Below are 20,000 nucleotides of genomic sequence, written 5' to 3'. Positions count from 1 at the left end.
GTTGACCCCAAAAGCCAGCCTCTGCTGCCTGCGTTGTTGGTATAGTTTAACTGGCACCGCACCCGTACGAAAAATGGAGGTGGCAGAAAGGAGCTCAGTGAACAAAATGCCTGCCGTGACCCGGATTCGAACCGGGGTTGCTGCGGCCACAACGCAGAGTACTAACCTCTATGCGATCACGGCGCACCACTGGCTCACACCTGGCGGTGCCGGCCGTCCGAATTGAAAAAAAAAGGGCTAGTGGCGCTTTATATTACTGTGGAGAGAGGGCACACAAATCCGTGCTAAGGACACGGAAGAAAAGGGCCCAAAAAGGAGCTGGACGTCCCCGTCGCTTAACAGCAAAGGGCTGCCGTGACCCGGTTTCGAGCATTATTTTCTGATTGCTTAAAACTGGCACCGAGCGCCTGTGTTGGTGGTATAGTGGTAAGCATAGCTGCCTTCCAAGCAGTTGACCCGGGTTCGATTCCCGGCCAACGCATTGTTTTCTGCTGCGGTTGACCTCGAAGCAGAACTCCTTCTGTGACCTCTGTCTGCACCAAAAGCTTTTGGATGAGTCGTTCGACAGCAGCAGAGAACTAGGTCTCCCCGTTGGGGAATCTAACCCCGGTCTTCCACGTGACAGGCGGAGATACTGTCCACTATACTAACGAAGAGTTGCGCTTGCTGTTCTTCGCTCTCAGCACACGCGACTGCACCCAACTTGCCAAAACGAGCCCCTACTCCATGAAATACCAGATTGACCTGCCACGAGCTAAAGTCTCTCAATATCTTGAATGCTACACATTACAGTGGGTCATTATTTGGACCGCTTTATTTCATTTAATATTTTTTTTGGCCTCTAATACAGGGGCATGAAAAAAGAGATGACATTACCTTGATCGGGTTTGTGAATACTGGATGAGGGAAGGGACTTTTGTGACTTTTACTTCTCCCATTTGGAGTGAGGGGGGTGACGAAAATCATGTTGGCAGGTGTCGGCACCCTAGATTACCCTTGGTGAGCGTAGTGGTTTACCACAGTGAGCGCACAGGTCCAAGGGCATAGAGACACATCTCGAGTTTCTCGTCATTAGCGCATAAATCTTTCGCCTTTTACTAAAGATTTGCGTGGAGGGGAACCTTTGCGAGTGACCTGTATTTTGGGGGGCTCTGCTCACAGCAGAGCTACACTATAGTGTCAGGAGCAGAGTCAATCTGGCCACCCGCCAGCGTGCAGTGGAACGACGCGCGCCTCGTCATGGTCTGTGTTGGCAGCCTTTGCGCTTCCAGCTTCGCAGCTTCAAATTTCTTTAGCCAGCATGGAAAGACAGCGCTCTCTCATCCATGACGGGATACAAACCCTGGACAGGATCAAACAAAGATGGCTTCAGCTCTTTTGGCCCCATCAGTGACTCGTGCACTTCGAGCCTTCTTTCTTGACCCCGAAAGCCAGCCTCTGCTGCCTGCGTTGTTGGAATAGTTTAACTGGCACCGCACCCGTACGAAAAATGGAGGTGGCAGAAAGGAGCTCAGTGAACAAAATGCCTGCCGTGACCCGGATTCGAACCGGGGTTGCTGCGGCCACAACGCAGAGTACTAACCTCTATACGATCACGGCGCACCACTGGCTCACACCTGGCGGTGCCGGCCGTCCGAATTGAAAAAAAAAAGGGCTAGCGGCGCTTTATATTACTGTGGAGAGCGGGCACACAAATCCGTGCTAGGGACACGGAAGAAAAGGGCCAAGCCACTTCTCCTCAGCACCGGTGAAGAGCGTAGTCGGCAGGATTCGAACCTGCGCGGGGAGACCCCAATGGATTTCTAGTCCATCGCCTTAACCACTCGGCCACGACTACGGCGACCCTGACGTCCTCTGTCCCGTTGTCGACCTCAAAGTTGGCTGAAAAAACAATGAACTGGTTACCGCTTTACTGAAATCGCCTAGCGTGAAACTCCTAAAGGGGAAAACAGCCCACCACAAGCAACGAAAAATTCATGAAGCAAACACTGTACGTGAACTCTTTCACGTCTTTAAGCGTACGCCGACACACGGCAGTGCTGGACCGGCACGACTGCAAGCTGAGGCCGCCGACAAGAAGATGGCCCTTCGCCCGAACAGGGACTTGAACCCTGGACCCTCAGATTAAAAGTCTGATGCACTACCGACTGAGCTATCTGGGCTCTTGTGTTTTGTGTGCCTCTTACTTTTTATATAAGAACACATTCTCCACAAGCCGCCTGGCAGAAGCTCACTTGCCACAGGAGCTACGGGACAAAGGCTGCACGCAATTACATTAGAGAGAGCGAAGGCCAAAGGCCTTGGAAGGCTCAACCACCGTCGCAAGAAGCTAAAGGTAAAAGGGGGAATGCCCGACCACATTCGGCATGGCTCGAACCTGCGCGGGGAGACCCTAATGGATTTCAAGTCCATCGCTTTAACCTCTCGGCTAAGACTACGCCTGCCTGTGGACCACCTGCTCTCTTGGCTGGAGGCGGGCAGCACAGGATCCCGCCGAGCTTCAGGCGCATAATTCAACTGAAGGGTGATTTGGCAAAAAGGAGCTGGACGTCCCCGTCGCTTAACAGCAAAGGGCTGCCGTGACCCGGTTTCGAGCATTATTTTCTGATGGCTTAAAATTGGCACCAAGCGCCTGCGTTGGTGGTATAGTGGTAAGCATAGCTACCTTCCAAGCAGTTGACCCGGGTTCGATTCCCGGCCAACGCATTGTTTTCGGCTGCGGATGACCTCGAAGCAGAACTCCTTCTGTGACCTCTGTCTGCACCAAAAGCTTTTGGATGAGTCGCTCAACAGCAGCAGAGAGCTAGGTCTCCCCGTTGGGGAATCTAACCCCGGTCTTCCACGTGACAGGCGGAGATACTGTTCACTATACTAATGAAGAGTTGCGCTTGCTGTTCTTCGCTCTCAGCACACGCGACTGCACCCAACTTGCCAAAACGAGCCCCTACTCCATGAAATACCAGATTGACCCGCCACGAGCTAAAGTCTCTCAATATCTTGAATGCTACACATTACAGTGGGTCATTATTTGGACCGCTTTATTTCATTTAATATTTTTTTTGGCCTCTAATACGGGGCATGAAAAAAGAGATGACATTACCTTGATCGGGTTTCACTTTATTTCACTTGATATGTCTGACAGCATAGTTTGTTAAAAAGCCCAATATTTAAAATGTGTAATAAGTAACAATAAAAGATTTACTCATCAAAATAAATTTTTAAGACACTTAATAAATTTAGTGAAAAAAGGTTTCTGCACCGAAACATTGCAATTTTGATTTTTAGATAGAATCGCAAACTCTCACATTTGTAGTTTTTAATATGTTTAGCACATATTATAAAATATATTTAAATATAAGTTTCAGTGAAAAATAACCTTAGGGGTTATCCCGAAGTTTCAACGTCACAACATTAACTTTTTCTATTAACTATTTCATGTGGTGAAGGTACACACAGCTATGAATAAATGATAAAGAAAGCAAACCAATTACATTTAAAAGAATTAGATTTGCAGAAAACACATAGTTTGTGCTTAAAATACTTAATAATAAGCCAAATCAAGGAAAGTAAAAGAGTCAAGCAAGCATCAACATAATATAATATATGAAAGTCTGAAAATATTAAATGCAATTAGACAATGTTAAAAGACTATTCATAGGCATAAATGTAGCCAGATCTTTAATTTGGCTGGTAGTCGATTATAGATAAATTTCACCACGTGCAGTGATTTAACCAAAAATCACTAATTCTTGATACTAATTATAAGCTTTAATTTGACATGAATTTTTTTGATGATTTTATTGTATTTTACACCAAAAAAAATTGTGATTAAGATCTGCACACAGTTTCTTAGTACATCGTGTGAGTGATTTAGGAGCGACTGTTTTAATGAATATGAAATTGTGCATTTATTTAAAACAGTGTGAACTGTGAACTATTTATATATAAAAAATAAAAATAAATCTATTTATTAAAAAAATAAATTGTACCAATAACAAGCTTAAATTTGGTATAAAACACATTTATGTTGTTTGGTCAAAGGGAATTTTGTACCACAAAAACTGATCGATATATTAGCTTTTTTTAGGCAGAAAAAAATTAATAAACAACCCTGACGACAGTGGGATGGAAGATAATGGTGGCAGCAGTGTAAGTACTAATAGAAAATAAAGCAAGGCAAGGCAAGGCAAGTTTATTTATATAGCACATTTCATACACAATGGTAATTCAAAGTGCTGTACATAAAAGGAATTAAAATCATAATAGCATAAAAATCATACAAATTTATAATAATCACAACAATAAAAACTAAATTTAAGAACATTTAAGATGATTTAAAAAATGATTTAAAATTAATTAATACAGTAAAATGATTGTTCATAAAATAATGCAATCTGTTCGGACGTAGCACAGTGCTCATTCAATAAATGCACAACTGAACAGATGAGTTTTGAGTCTGGATTTAAATGTGGCTAATGTATTAGCACATCTGATCTCTTCTGGAAGCTGATTCCAACTGCGGGCGGCATAATAGCTAAAAGTGGATTCCCCTTGTTTTGTGTGAACCCCTTGATATTAACCCTTGAAAATAAATAAAATGTAAATTGTAAAGATAGTGAATATTTTTTCATTACTTTATTATTTTTTGCCACTACAGAAATGATCACTACAACTGTGAGTTTACACTTGTAATTCAGTTATAAAAATATTTGTCCTGCTCCTCCTGCTGAAGACAATGAGGAAAATGTAATGTATACAGACTATACTCTATAACTATGTACTGTGTGATGAGGAAGAGCAGGACGAAGTGCAGGAATATTTTTTTTTTAGTTCATAGTTTTTTTTAAATAAATAAAAAAAGTTTAAAATGTTTCATTTTTTTATGTAAATAGTTCACAATTTATTTTGTTTTAAATACATTTGTTTTAATAAATATTTTTCATATATTTATTTGTTGAATTCACAATTATTTATTTGCTCCTAAAGAACTCCTCATTCAATGCATGAAAACATTCAGTTCAAAGGTAGTCCTTGAGGCTCCCCACCGAGTGTTGAAATCAGACCAGACCTTTGTGGATTATACAGTCAAAACATTTTTTAAAAAGACAACACATTTTGAAGCTATTGCTGATGTTTAGTTCTGTTGAGTCAAATTAAGCCGCAGGGTCCACTCCTGGTGGTGCCCTTCCGTCAATTCCTTTAAGTTTCAGCTTTGCAACCGTACTCCCCCCGGAACCCAAAGACTCTTGGTTTCCCCCGCGCTGCTAGACCGGTCATGGGAATAACGCCGCCAGATTGTGAGTCGTCATAGTTTACGGTTGGAACTACGACAGTATCTGATCGTCTTCGAACCTCTGACTTTCGTTCTTGATTAAAGAAAACATTCTTGGCAAATGCTTTCGCTCTTGTCCGTCTTGCGCCGGTCCAAGAATTTCACCTCTAGAGGTGCAATATGAATGCCCCCGTTCCTGTTCCATTATTCTTAGCTGCAGTATTTAGCGGCGACGGGAAGCCTGCTTCGAATTAATTTTTTCAAAGTAAAGGTGCGGGGGACCGGACACCCAGTCAAGGGCATCCGGGGGGGGTGCAACTACGAGTTTTTTAACTGCAGCAAGGTCAGTATATGCTATTGGAGCAGGAATTACCACGGCTGCTGGCACCAGACTTGCCCTCCAATGGGTCCTCACCCAGGGGTTTAGGATACGCTCATTCCCCGTCTCCCATGGTCACCATGGTGGGCGCCGTAAGTACCATCGAAAGTTGATAAGGCAGACATTCGAAAGAGACCTGTATCGTTATTTAACCTCTCAATTTCTGGCACCACTCAATCAATGGTACCAATAATAAGCTTTAATTTGAAAAAAACATTTATATAGATTTTAGTGTGGTCATATAATATTATATATACAGTGGTATTAAAAAGTGCTGGCCCCCTTCCTTTTTTGAATGTTTGTCACACTTTAATGTTTCAGATCATCAAGGAAATTTAAATATTAATCAAAGATAACACAAGAAAACACAACATGGAGTTTTTGAATGAAGTTTTTTTTTATTATGAAGGGAAACAAATTCCAAACCCACATGGCCCTGTGTGAAAAAGTGTTTGCCCCCTAAACTTAACCGTTTGGGCCACCCTTAGCAACAACAACTGCAATCAAGCGTTTGTTATATCTTGCAGTCTGTTACAGCGCTGTGCAGGAATTTTTGGCCACTCATCTTGGCTGAATTGTTGTAATTCAGCCATATTGGAGGGTTTTCGAGCATGAACCACCTTTATAAGGTCATGCCACAGCATCTCAATAGGATTCAGGTCAGGACTTTAACTAGACCACTCTAAAGTCTTAATTTTGTTTTTCTTCAGCCATTCAGAGATGGATTTGCTGGTGTGTTTTGGATTATTGTCCTGCTGCAGAACCCAAGTTCGCTTTAGCTTGAGGTCACGAACAGATGGCTGGACATTGTCCTTCTGGATTTTTTGGTAGACAGCAGAATTCTTGGTTCCATTTATCACAGCAAGTCTACCAGGTCCAGAAGCAGCAAAACAGCCCCAGACCATCACACTACCACCACCATATTTTACTGTTGGTATGATGTTCTTTTTCTGAAATGCTGTGTTACTTTTACGCCAGATGTAATGGGACACACATCTTTCAAAAAATTCAACTTTTATCTCGTCAGTCCACAGAGTATTTTCCCGAAAGTCTTGGGGATCACCAAGAGGTTTTCTGGCAAACCTGAGACGAGCCTTTATTTTCTTTATGCTCAGCAGTGGTTTTCGTCTTGGAACTCTGCCATGAAGGCCATTTTTGCCCAGTCTCTGTCTTATGGTGGAGTCATGAACACTGACCTTAATTGAGACAAGAGAGGCCTGCAGTTCTTTAGATGTTGTGAAGTCTTTGTTTTGTTGCTGCACTCTCAGGGTAATTTTGGTCAGCTGGCCACTCCTGGAAAGGTTCATCAATGTTCCATGTTTTCGCCATTTGTGGATAATGGCTTTCACTGTGGTTCGCTGGAGTCCCAAAGCTTTAGAAATGGCTTTATTACCTTTTCCAGACTGATAGATCTCAATTACTTTCTTTCTAATTCATGCCTGATTTTTTTTTATACCTCAACATGATGTGTAGCTTTTGAGGATCTTTTGGTCTACTTCACTTTGTCAGGCAGGTCCTATTAAAGAGATTTCTTGATTGCGAACAGGCGGGGCAGTAATCAGGCCTGGGTGTGGCTAGAGAAACTGAACTCAGGTGTGATAAACCACAGTTATGTTTAATATTAAAATTTGTTTGATGATCTGAAACATTCAAGTGTGTCAAACACGCAAAAAAAAAAAAAAAAAAAAAAAAATCATTATTCATCATTAAGGGAGAGCTGCACTGCCTTATAAGGTTGACAACAGATGATACTTCATTGCTGGCTTTCTCATGCTGCATCCTATCGGGTTATTGCCCCAGTCTTCACCTTACTTTATCAAAACAACGTTATAATAGGAAGACTGTCAAACTGTCTGTCTAGCATTGTAAAGTGGATGAATGTAAACTTTTTAAAATTGAACAAAGATAAAAATGAAGTTCTTATTTTGGGTAAAAAATCTGAGCGGGAGAGGATTGAAGCGGAATTGGGTTCCTTAGCCTCACAATCTAAGAAAGAGGTAAAGAACCTGGGAGTCATTTTGGATTGTGATCTAAGTTTTAAGTCACATATTAATCATGTTACAAAAACATGCTTCTATCACTTGAGAAATATTGCCAAGATTTGCCCTTTTCTATCTCTTAATGATGCTAAAAAACTAATTCATGCGTTTATCTTCTCTCGACTCGATTACTGTAATGCTGTGTACACTGGTTTACCTAAGGGTTCTATAGTTAAGCTGCAGTTGATACAAAATGCAGCAGCTAGAGTATTAATGAAACTGAAGAAACGAGAACATATTACACCGGTTTTAATGGAATTACATTGGTTACCAGTACACCAAAGGATTGATTTTAAGATTCTTACAATAGTTTATAAAGCATTACACAACCGGACACCTTCTTATATTTTCTGACTGTTCATCAAGATACAGTCCTAACCGAATGCTACGTTCTTCTAGTGCTGGACTTTTAACATATTACACAGTAAATCTCAAGCAATCTGGCGGTACTTCTTTTAGCCACTATGCTCCATCTCCATATGAAACCAAGGAGATGTCTAGTCTATCCAGTTCCAACTAATTATATTTAATGTGATCCCGTCCACGAGCTACGTCCCATTGATATTCAAATTAGTGCTACAAGCGCGGCAAGGACCGGAGTATCTGTACGCGAGGAAACTCCCACATCACCGCAAACAAAGCAACACGACTTTTCAAGTTCATCTTGGTTACTGTAGAAGACGTGCTGTGAGGAATACGACTTATATTTACCTCGATCAGAAGAAGGACGCGATACAACGCAAACCCAGCAGGAGGAGACATTTACATGAGTCTTTTATTTGCCTTTCGTTCTTTTGCTGTTATTTACTTTGACAAAACGTATACACATTTTACTAGTTAGACTTATTCCAAACTATAATTCCTGACTAAATCAAATGGACCATTATGAAGTATGTTTGATCGCATTGCATCTCACATGATGCCATTAGGGTGTAAAAGTAAAATGCGTGCTTGCACTGAATATATGTTTACATCACGTTTATTAGTAATATAGTGCTAAAAAATAATTATCAGTTTCTCAGTACTTTTTGTTATTTAGTGATCTGAAACCTGCTCAACAGATGAATCCTGCTGTCTTTCCCTTGAGTCTCTTCAAACTGTTTTCCTCTGAGAGCGCTGTACAAACTTCAGATGATACAGATAAAAATCCAGTACAAATACAGATAAATTGTGCACGCACTTTATTATTATTATTCTTTATTTGGCATGGACATCACAATTACATTGGACCATATGTATTTGCTTAAGTGTTTTAGCACACATGCTAATTTTCAACACCTGTCCAAGGGAGGCTAGTTGTTAAAAAAAAAAAATAATAATAACAATAATAATAAGTTACAATACATGAAAAGAAATAATAATAATAAAAATATTAGTAACATTACAAACAATAAAATAAGATACAAAAAAGTATATTTACATACACAAGCCATAAAGCAAAAGCAACAGGATCAACCAATAACCCAATAATAGACTATTTATGTAAGCACAGCTGTTTTGTTTTTAACCATCGTTTGAGTCCTATATTAAAAGTATTCCCATTGTTTTCTAATTTTAAAGTAGCAGGTAAGGCATTCCACAGTTTTGGTCCCTTCACAGAGAAAACAGACTGACCAAAAGAGGACTTATAATTTGGAACAAGACAGTCAGCACTAGTAGTGGCTCGTGTGTTTGCCCTATTAGAGCTTTGACGCCTACAGATTAATTCAGAAAACAGCAGTGATGCATGATTCTTCAGACATTTAAAAAACAGTTTAAGGAAATTAAAATCAATTAAGCTATCAAAACCAAGAAGGTTATGCTTTCTTAAAACATCACAATAATGCCATCGCATAGGTTTCTGGTCCATAACTTTTATTGCCCGTTTGTATATTGAGACAATAGGCTTCAGTAAAGTTGGAGAGGCTTGCGACCATGATGTAATGCAATATGATAAATGTGACAAAATCATTGCATGCATGTATAATTTTGCAGTTTGACAAGACAAATCCTTTCTAATAATAAGGAAACAATTTAGATTTGGTTTGACCTTCCTACAAATATTCTTAACTATCAAATTTTAAATTCTTATCCAAAATTATGCCAAGATACTTGACTTCATTCACTACTTCTTAATATGCACCTTAAATACATCCCTTGCAGGCTTATTTCGTATGGAGAAGCACATAGAAGCTGTTTTCTTAACATTAAGAGTTAAATGTGAAATCTCAAGCCATCTAGAAATTTTCAGATGCTCACCTGCCTAGCTAGGTGTTTTAGCAGACACATGGATGACAGCGTCATCTGCATACATCTGACAGTTGACACCCGGACAGCAGTTAGGTAGGTCATTTATATACATTGTAAACAACAATGGGCCAAGTACTGACCCTTGCGCTACTCCCAAGTTGTTTGCACACACAGGTGATCTCAACCCATTAACCTTAACACATTGCTGTCTCCCGCCCAAATAGGACCCAAACCACTGTAAAGCTTCTGATGACATTTTAAACTGATTTAATTTATTTAATAAAATGCTATGATTAATGGTGTCAAAGGCCTTCTTTAGGTCCAGGAACACTGCCACCACTACATTTCCTTTATACAATGAGACTTTTATTTTGTCCAGCAAATAACAGTTAGCTATTTCAGTGGAATATTTATCTCTTAATCCGACCTGCTGTGGATGAAGCAACTGGATAGACTCTAAATGTTCCGCTAGTTGTTCGGCAACAATCTTTTCCAGAACTTTGGAAACTACAGGTAGAATAGCAATAGGCCTATAATTACTAACTACCTCCTTATCTCCCGATTTATAGACCGGTGTAATTATTGCTGTTTTCCAACTCTCTGGGAATGTTTTTGCTTGTATTGACAAATTTACTAAATAAGTAATTGGCTCCAACAGACAACTTTGGTATCTCTTGATTAATTCAGCGTGAATGTCATAGATGTCCTTAGACATAGAATTACGCACATTTGCAATCACTTTCTGAACCTTATCACGAGAAACCTCTTTAATATAAAATAAGCCTGTATGGTCAGAATTAAATTCTTTAGCAAATGACTCAATATACTTAAAATGACTTGCTGATTCTTGTACGGATTCAATGAAAAAACTATTACAAACATTTGCTATAGCCTCATTACTATGAATCATATTACTACTAACTTGAAGACAATTTACTGTAGAATGTTTTTGCCTATTTGAATTTGACAGTCTAATTATATGTGACCACAATTTAGAACTGTTGCCAATGGCCTCCTCAATTAATTTGAAAAAATTATTAGTCTTAGCCTTTCGCAACACTGATACTACTTTATTCCTCAAGCCAGTGTAAATAAGATGGTCAGTATAAGATTTTGTTAATAATGACTTTTTAAGAGCAAGATCTCGCCTTTTAATAATCTGAAGAATATCACTGTTAAAACATGGAAGAGAGAATTTCTTAGGCCTACTCTTCCAGGTTTTCGTATATTTACCTTTTAATTCACTTAAAATAGAGGCAAAATTGCCTGCACTGTGATTTAAGTCTGACTCCTTAATAACTTTTTCCAATTAACTTCCTTCAAGTCATGTTCAAAGTTAACTACTTTTGACATGGGAATTCTTGTTGTTAAAATCTGATTTTCTGTTTTATTATGATGAGGTAAACGTTTTCTAGTTAATTTTCTTACGATCAGTGTCATATGGTCTGAAAGACAAGTAATAAGATCATATATTTTCATTACCCTCTCTAGTCTATTCGTGAAAATCAGATCTTTAAGAGTTTCACTTTTTCTTGTGATTCGAGTGGTCAATTGTTTAAAATTAAATTTCTCCATACTTAATTTAAATTGTGATTTAACATTTTTAACTATCCAATTAATATTAAAATCACCAGACATCATACATTCACAGCTGTTATCAACAAGAGAAAGAAGATTCTTTAGTTCATTATAAAACTTTACATCATGACATGAAGGATTATAAAGCACAACTATATTAAATTTAATATTTGGAGAAAGAATAACATTTAATCCCAAACACTCCATGTTCACCTTCAATTCAAATTGTAAACATCTAAAATGCTCCCTTATATAAATTAAAATAACACCACCCCTTCCACTGACCCTATCTCTCCTATAACAAGTATATCCTGGTACATTAATTAGGTTAGTAAGAACATTATGATTCAACCAAGTCTAAGAAATGCACAAAAAAACAAAAAAAAACAAAAAAAAAAACAAATTGGAATCAATAAGTAAATTCTGTATCTGATCTAATTTTGTAGTATACTTCATATATTTATATGTCCTCCCAGAATTCCTTTAGGTTTATTCCCAGAGTTCCAGATGAATTTAGCATGATTCACAGTTTGAAAGAGTCTTGACTTCCTCTGTTTCAATATTGCATGATTTATTGACTTCAGCCGCTGCCCAAGTTCACCTGTCGATTCATTACGCTGCGCAGCGTCTTAAATGGCCGGACCAGTCTCGTCACCCCTCCGCACCTCCCCAGGCGATCCCCAACGACAGCCAGGGACAGCTCCACCGGGACCAACGCCATCCAGCATCGGAGTCAGGGTAAATTGCAGATGTTACTGACATTATAATTGGCTGGAAAGCTGTAATCGTTACATGTGGCTCTGCCTCCATCGGTGTGAAAAAGTGGCCCAAGATTTAGGTGTACATCTCCAGATGACAGCAGCAGAAGTAGTAAAAATTTAGCTGGGTACATTGTAGCGTAACCAAATCCAAAGAAATGCAGTTGTGTCTTTTCTGTTAAAATGCCCAATGGATCAGCAGAAATGGAGTTTGCTTTAACCTCAAAAGTCTTTGGTGCATTGTACGCAAGTAAGACAGGCATCAATATTAGGACACCACAGATGACAAGGTACAAGCTGGGAGTGCTTTGAACATCTTTGCCTTTGATTTCAAACATATTTATGTTAATGGGGGGTGAATCTTCGCTGTTCAAGTATTGCTCCAATACTTGAACAGGGAAGACACATATATTGGATGATAGAGACCCAACAGAGACAGAATGCACAGACTTTGATTTTAATATAAGGGGTAACTGAGGAACACGGGTGCACAGAATGACTTACTGGACTAAAGAAAAGGAACAGGACCAAAAAAGGGCACACAGAAACAGGTCCATATTCCTGGCATATCATCCCCTTTCTGGAAGGCACATCATTGCACTGATGGAACAACAGAAGGAGGAGAATGGATATCTGGGAGGAGGATGATGAACAGAGTCCAAGGTGGAGACGACGGAGGGAGGAGCCTGTCTCTGTATGTCCTCGTGTCTCCTTCACTTTCTCATGGATCAAGGGTTGTAGTTGTAACCCGAACCAGTGATGTTAAAAATGCTAACAATGTCCTTTATTGTGTTCCAACCAAAAAACTGCACTTCCTGTGAGATCTCTTTTCAATTCATGATATACAAATGTGAAGTTCTTACATTGTAGACAGAGGAAACACATTGTCCATAATCCTTATTATTCCTTGCTCTTTTATGCATTACCATGTCAACTAGCTATATTGTGTTGGACTGAGCTTAAAGTGTACTATGGACAAAACATAATGCTTTAAAATGTGAATTAGAAAGTTCCATTCTATACATTTTGTTTGAAACTTTCTACACTAAGGGGATCTGTTGGGTTTCTCTCTATTATGAATCTGCATGTGCTTGTCAAGGCTTCCTTTTAGACTAAAACAGTTTCCACACTGAGAGCATGTGTAAGGCTTCTCTCCGGTATGAACCCTCATGTGAAGGTTAAGGGTTCCTTTTTGATTAAAACTCTTTCCACACTGTTTGCATGTGTGAGGCTTCTCTCCAGTGTGAACTCTTATGTGCTTGTTAAGGGTTTCTTTTACACTGAAACTCTTTCCACACTGTTTGCATGAGTAAGGCTTCTCTCCAGTGTGGACTCTCATGTGTCTGTTAAGGCTTCCTTTTTGATTAAAACTCTTTCCACACTGTTGGCAGGTAAAAGGGTTCTCCATGGTATGAATTTTCTGGTGCATTTTAAGGTTTCCACTTTCAGAAAAACTCTTTCCACACTGTTTGCATCTGTAAGGCTTTTCCCCAGTGTGAACTCTCATGTGTCTGTTAAGGTGTCCTTTTAGAGTGAAACTCTTTCCACACTGTTGGCAGGTGTATGGCTTTTCTTCAGTGTGAATTCTCATGTGTCTGGTAAGGTCTCCTTTTAGAGTGAAACTCTTTCCACAATGTTTGCATGTGTAAGGCTTCTCTCCAGTGTGAATTCTACCTTTTTGAGTGAAACTGTTTCCACACTGAACGCAAGCAAAACAACTCCTAGTTCCTGTAGTTTGAGCTCTTTTTTGTTTAGAAGTCTTTTCAGACTGTAAGGAACAAAAATATTTTTCTCCAGATACGAAATCATGAAGATTCTTAAACTGATCTTTCTCTTCAGTTTCATTCAGATCTTCTCTCTCCTCTTTCAGTGCTGTTATGTCTAAGGTGGAAAAACAAAGAAATACAAGTTAATAAAGTTAAGAGTGGCACAAAACAATTAATATCAAAGCATGTAGATATGTAATGCATGTATGTTAGATCCTATACCAGGGTCTCCAAACCTGACCCCTGCTCAGCCGGTACCCTACAGAATTTAGGCTGGCCGTGATACAATTAATAAAAAAAATATCTCTGGAAAATCTAATGACAGAGTTTAGGATCTATATATATCTATAATCTATATATAGACTTATCTCAATGTTTCTGTACCATTTTTGTCTCCTAAGGAATAAAATATAGAAACAAATTTATTAAGAAACGAGGAAAAAAAAAGAAAAGGGGATAAACTCCCCACTCAACCGTCACATGAAAAAGTTCAGTGTCAAAGTTTATTTATCTAATTTAAATCACAAGTGTTTACTAAGGTGCTGTACAAGCATACCAAATTTAAAGGTGCCATAGAATGCATTGAAACAATATTTTAATATTGATATCTAAATAGAAGGTATATGGCATAGGCAAGCGCAAAAATGAAGAATGAAATGGTTTGTTATTGCCTTATTTGGAAGGTTCATGAATATTAATGATGAGCTCTGTTCTGATTGGCTGTTTCATAGAGCTGCTCATCTCAATAGCTTGCACCTGGAGGAAATATTTAATTACAGAGCTCTAGCTGCTTTTAAAGTCCCCCTGAAATTAAAATTAAAGTTTTTTAGCTTTTAGTATGAATAAATTAGCCTTAATGTTATCTATAAGCTTGTGTGCTGCAAAGACAAAATTCGCGTGTACAAGATATGGGCATTCAAAACTTACAGTCTCGTCACTTCCGCCAATATGAATCAAGGATTTGGGTGATATCACCGTGCACATCAGTTTCTCATCAAACGTTCTATCCAATCAAATGCTCTCTAGAGTCCGTAATGTCCCGCCCCCTAGAGAGACGCGAGGAGATCATATGCGCTCGCATATGCGATCAGCATGTATTAAACTACACAGCCTCAGCATGGTTATCACTATTTTGTTTTAGCAAGAGTGTCATATTGAATAGGGGTGGGAGCAAAAATCGATTCTCCGATGCATCGCGATTCTCTCTTCAACGATTCTGAATCGATTCCTAATTTTTCAGAATCGATTCTGAGCTTGTTTTTTTTTTCCCGCATATGGCACGTGTGCGCGCTAGAGACGCTGCCGGCTTCATTGCACAGCATTTGCACTGTGAGACTGGTGCGCACTGCTTGACATTGTGTGCTTCCACCCGCCGTGTTTTAGTTAAGTTATGCTTTCATTTCTGCCGTCTGAAATGCAGTACTATTAGATGCACTGACAGACTTTCGCGTGCGCTTTGTGTTTGTTCGTCCTAAAGCTCGATTGCAGATGTGGTTAAATGCACTTGCGTTTTCAAATAGTTTTAAACGAAACTGTACATACAGTCAGCTATGTTTTTAGAGCAGGACGAAACATCTGATATATCTAAATAGATATGTGCATCAGTGGCGTATACGCTGCTAATGCTCCGCATACCCAGGCTGTCAGAGAGACTGCGTTCACGTGTTAAATAATATAAACATGCTTATAAGTTGATCCCTTATTTGAGATAGAATCTTCCGGGCAAGCAGATTCTCCGCATCTACCTCGACTCCTCAGAATTGATGCGCATTCTCTGTTTGTCTGTCATGCGCGTGACTTTATTCGCGGGGTAAGCTGTCTGAGAAGCGCTCGCCCAAGCGGAAAAACGCGCTGTTGCTGCCAGATCCTGATTGCCAAAAATCATATTGTGTTTGATGCACAACTTACTCGACTAAATCAAATGAAAAACAAAAACAAAAAACATCCTAACTGTATATTATCATAATTTCTCAACAATTCAAAATGTGAAAGTCCACTGAAAAAAATTGCCTATATAAAATGTCTATAATTAAAAAAAAATAATAATAACAGGGAAAAGAGGAAATATTAAAATATGATTTAGTCTCTGATTTTATTGGTTTCTAAATAATCTAAAGATATAATTATTTTGGTATTACTGGTGGTTTTATCACTAAGCAAGCCTGATTAAAAATCAAATTTAAAAAGTCACCGTTCGCCACTGCTGTGCATTAGTTTGTTAAAGCTGTCTGTCTATGATCTCATCAGTAATAATAAAACGGCAGTAATGCTGAGGAAAAAAGAAAAACTATTGTCTGTTAACTTTCAGATAACTAAAGGACACTTATTTTAAATAAGTAATTGTTTTTAAAAGTATCTTGCTGATATAGTTTAAAAAATAAAGTTAAATTGGCTCAAAATAAATTTGATATAAAACATATGAAAATGTAGCCATGTGCAGTACTATTGAAAACTAAGAATGTGAGCATCATGATACTTAGTTAATAATGAAAACAGTAATTAAATTAAATTGAATCTTGAAACCAGTGAAGATTGACACAACTACTTTTACAGAGATTTCAACTATAAACAAAAAGCATATAAACTGCAATTTTACATGTTTTTAAAATTGTAAAGTTGTATTTGCACAGCAGAAGAATTAATTGGGGAAAAAATGTAGATCAAGAATCGTTTTGGAATCGGATCGTGACTCCCAGAATCGGAATCGGATCAGATCGTGAAGTGCCTAAAGATTCCCACCCCTAATATTTAATCTGTGGGGTAATTTATTAGTCTGTAGCTTTCATAAGATTACAAATGCGGCTTTACTGAGCTCAACGGTTCTGGCCTGAGCGGATATTAATGGAACGCTATTGGCTATTCAAAATAAGTGGGCGGGGCTTAGCAATATGTTTTTGTTTCAGTTAAAGGTACGTCACCACATGTAATAACGCTGCCGGTTTCAAGGCACTTCAGTGGACCTTTAATATGTGCTTTGTTGAATCTGACGTTTTGAATCTCCAACATTTTACTCTCACTATAATGCATGATCGCATGTGCTCTGTGTAACGTTATACTGCAGCGACACAAAGACTTGCCACAAAAGTTGATGCTTTAGTGATACTCAGAATGTGTTAATCATTCGTCATCATCAGCGTAGTCATCTCTCTCTGTTTATGTCGTAAGTGAAATCTACCTGCAATGTAAAAGTATGTACATCTGTACTGCAATGTAACATGCTACAGCTAGCTTTAAGCTAACCGGGTCCCTTCAGTGACTCGCAATATTTTACTGGTTTACTGATGTTACTGATTGGGCGATGCAAATATTTGGGGCGTAACTATTAATGATCGGGAATATAGCCTAACAGTCGGTGTTATGTTGGAATTGACCTATTTTTCTGTGGTCTTTTGCAAACACTAGATTTCTATAAGAAGGAGGAAATGTTGGTGTTTGAGACTGATGGTATGTCATGTCTATCTACCGAACTGTTATTATTCAACTATGCCAAGGTAAACACAGTTTTCCATTCTATGGCGCCTTTAAAACAATAAACACATACAGTGGTGTGGAAAACTGTTGGCCCCCTTCTGATTTTATTTTATTTTATTGCATGTGTCACACTTTGTTTCACATCATCAAACAAATTTAAATATTAATCAAAGATAACACAAGTAAACACAACATACAGTTTCTGAATGAAGTTTTTTATTTTGAAGGGAAAATCAAACCCCCATGGGCCTGTGTGGTAAAAGTGTTTGCCCCCCCCCCTATATAGGCTACTATATTTCTAAATATCCAATTGCTACACTTAATGGCAATATTGCACTGGTCTGTTGGACTGGGTTGAACAAAAATAAACAATATTTTGTTGCTTAAGCTTATGTATTCAGTCATTATTCAATGGTATACTAAAAATCCATATGAAAAAACTTACTTTTCACTGTTCTCAGGTCAAATATTTATATGCGATTATATGCGAAATAAGTATGATAAAAAAAAAACTACGAAAGTATATTTGGGAATAAACGCATAAAATTACTATTTTAGCATTAAGAAAAGTTTATTTATTTTATTTTTAGAATACAATAATAATAGTAGTTCAGACCTATGAGAATTAAACTGTTGCCATAAAGTCATTACCCATTTGATCTTTTAGGTCTGGTCCAGACTTATACATTTTCATTTTCTCTCTCTCTGTTATGGCCTTCTGTCCACACTGAAACGGCATTTTTATCAAGGAAAACTAATGTCATTAAAGTGTTCACTCCAATTTTCCTGTTTTTATAATAAAAGTGTCATTTTTCTTGTGAAAAGGACTTGCTTTATTTTACTTAAAGTCGGGATAAAATTAAACTGATTCCAAAGCTAAGCATTTTGTTCAAGTTCTCCTCCATCAGTTTGAGAACCACTGGTTTATACTGTTCTCATGTTAAATACAGCACCTTCTTTATAAATATGCCCTACTGCTCCACTCTGATGCTCTTGAACAGTGGTCATCAATTTATTTACTCAATTATTATTAATATTTGAATTATTTTATGTTTTATTGTCTTTAATTCAACTTTGTTTACAGCTCTCTTTCTCCTATTTTGTGCTGAGAAAATTTTAAAACAAAAAACGCTGTTTTCATTTGTACCCGGATTTATTTAGATATAGCTTTAGCTACAGCTGTCTGTTTTATTTGCTTACAAATACTTTAAATGACCAGGGGCCCGTTTCAGAAAGGAGGTTAAGTGAAAACTCTGAGTATGTTAACCCTGAAATGAGGGAAACTCTGGGTTTTCGGTTTCAGAATGGGAGGTATGTTAAACCTGAGAAAGCAGAGTAAGTCAAGCCCGTTTCTGAAAGAGAGGTAACTTATACTCAGAGTCAATTACCATGGCAACTTACTCTGTGAACCTAACCTGGTCGGGAGCAGGTTTTCTTCGGTAAACCCAGAGTTTCTTTCGGTCTCCTCCCCCTTTTTAAAGCGCAAGTGATGTTTAAATACATCATTCATTCATTTATGCTTCAAAAATGCTTTTCTTAATGAGTGTTTTGGAATGTAAATTTAGTGCATTTTACTTAAAACATGAAAAATAATCTTAATGCAACTGGAAACAAGATTATTTTTCTTACCCAATTGACAGATAATATTCAAAATAAGAAAAATACACTTAAAAGATTAAATAAACACCTTACACTGTACACTGTAAAAAAAATATATAAAAAATGAAATAAAGTGCAAAAACAATAATTTTACAGAGAGAAGTTTTTACAGAAAAAAGTTATTTTACAGATTTTTCGTTGTTTCAATTATGATATTTAACTTTAATTTAAAATTTTTTGTTTGGCAGACACAGCTTCCAGTCATTTGACCGTTTTTTTACGGGACCTTTTTTACAGTATAAAACCTTTATTTTACAAAATTTCCCTTGTTTCAGTTACAATATTTTACTTAACTTTGTGGTTTTTGTTTGGCAGCTGTATCTGCCAGTGGTTTGACTGTTTTTTTACAGTGTAAAACCCTTATTTGACAGATTTTACCTAGATTACTACAATAAAAGCACTAAATGTTCTACAGAGAAACACTGTTATTTTACAAATCATTAAAATAAAAAAAACCTTCAATAAAGTTTCAAAGCATGCTCAAGGTGGAAAATGGACAGTTTTATTTAAAAGACAAAATACAAAGTCTTTACAAATGCCATATAAAATGTACATTTAAAATTTTTAGCTTTTTTTTTTAAAGAAATACAGCACAATTACATTTAAAATACTGTGCTGATGAAGAACATGGAACAGTTTCATCAGAATGTTTAATTAAATATATATTCAACTTAAGACAACTTCACTTGCAGAGAAAATATGTCCTGATAATTTACTCACCCCCATGTAATCCAAGATGTTCATGTCTTTCTTTCTTCAAATAAAAAAAAAAAGTAAAGTTTTTGAGGAAAATATTCCAGGATTTTTGCATATAGTGGACTACAATGGGTTGAAGTTGAAGTTTCCAGT

General features: G+C 37.8%; 1 protein-coding gene and 3 non-coding genes across 4 annotated transcripts in view; 1 reads left to right on the top strand and 3 right to left on the bottom strand.

Annotated features, from left to right (window-relative positions):
- The window catches only part of LOC141305375 (uncharacterized), a 566,500-nt gene that overhangs the window by 191,973 nt on the left and 354,527 nt on the right, over window positions 1-20,000 (bottom strand). The window lies entirely within an intron of this gene.
- Window positions 1,054-1,168, top strand: LOC141307986 (U5 spliceosomal RNA). The gene has a single exon (XR_012346909.1). It is a non-coding gene; the product is annotated as a U5 spliceosomal RNA (small nuclear RNA).
- On the bottom strand, window positions 1,528-1,599 carry trnah-gug (transfer RNA histidin (anticodon GUG)). Its single transcript has one exon. It is a non-coding gene; the product is annotated as a tRNA-His (tRNA).
- On the bottom strand, window positions 1,756-1,837 carry trnas-aga (transfer RNA serine (anticodon AGA)). Its single transcript has one exon. It is a non-coding gene; the product is annotated as a tRNA-Ser (tRNA).

Source organism: Garra rufa, unplaced genomic scaffold (genome assembly GCF_049309525.1).
Source record: "Garra rufa unplaced genomic scaffold, GarRuf1.0 hap1_unplaced_002, whole genome shotgun sequence".
In the NCBI taxonomy this organism is placed as follows: domain Eukaryota; kingdom Metazoa; phylum Chordata; class Actinopteri; order Cypriniformes; family Cyprinidae; genus Garra; species Garra rufa.
The sequence above is the reverse complement of the archived record's forward strand: the minus strand, read 5'-3'. Positions and strand labels throughout refer to the sequence as shown.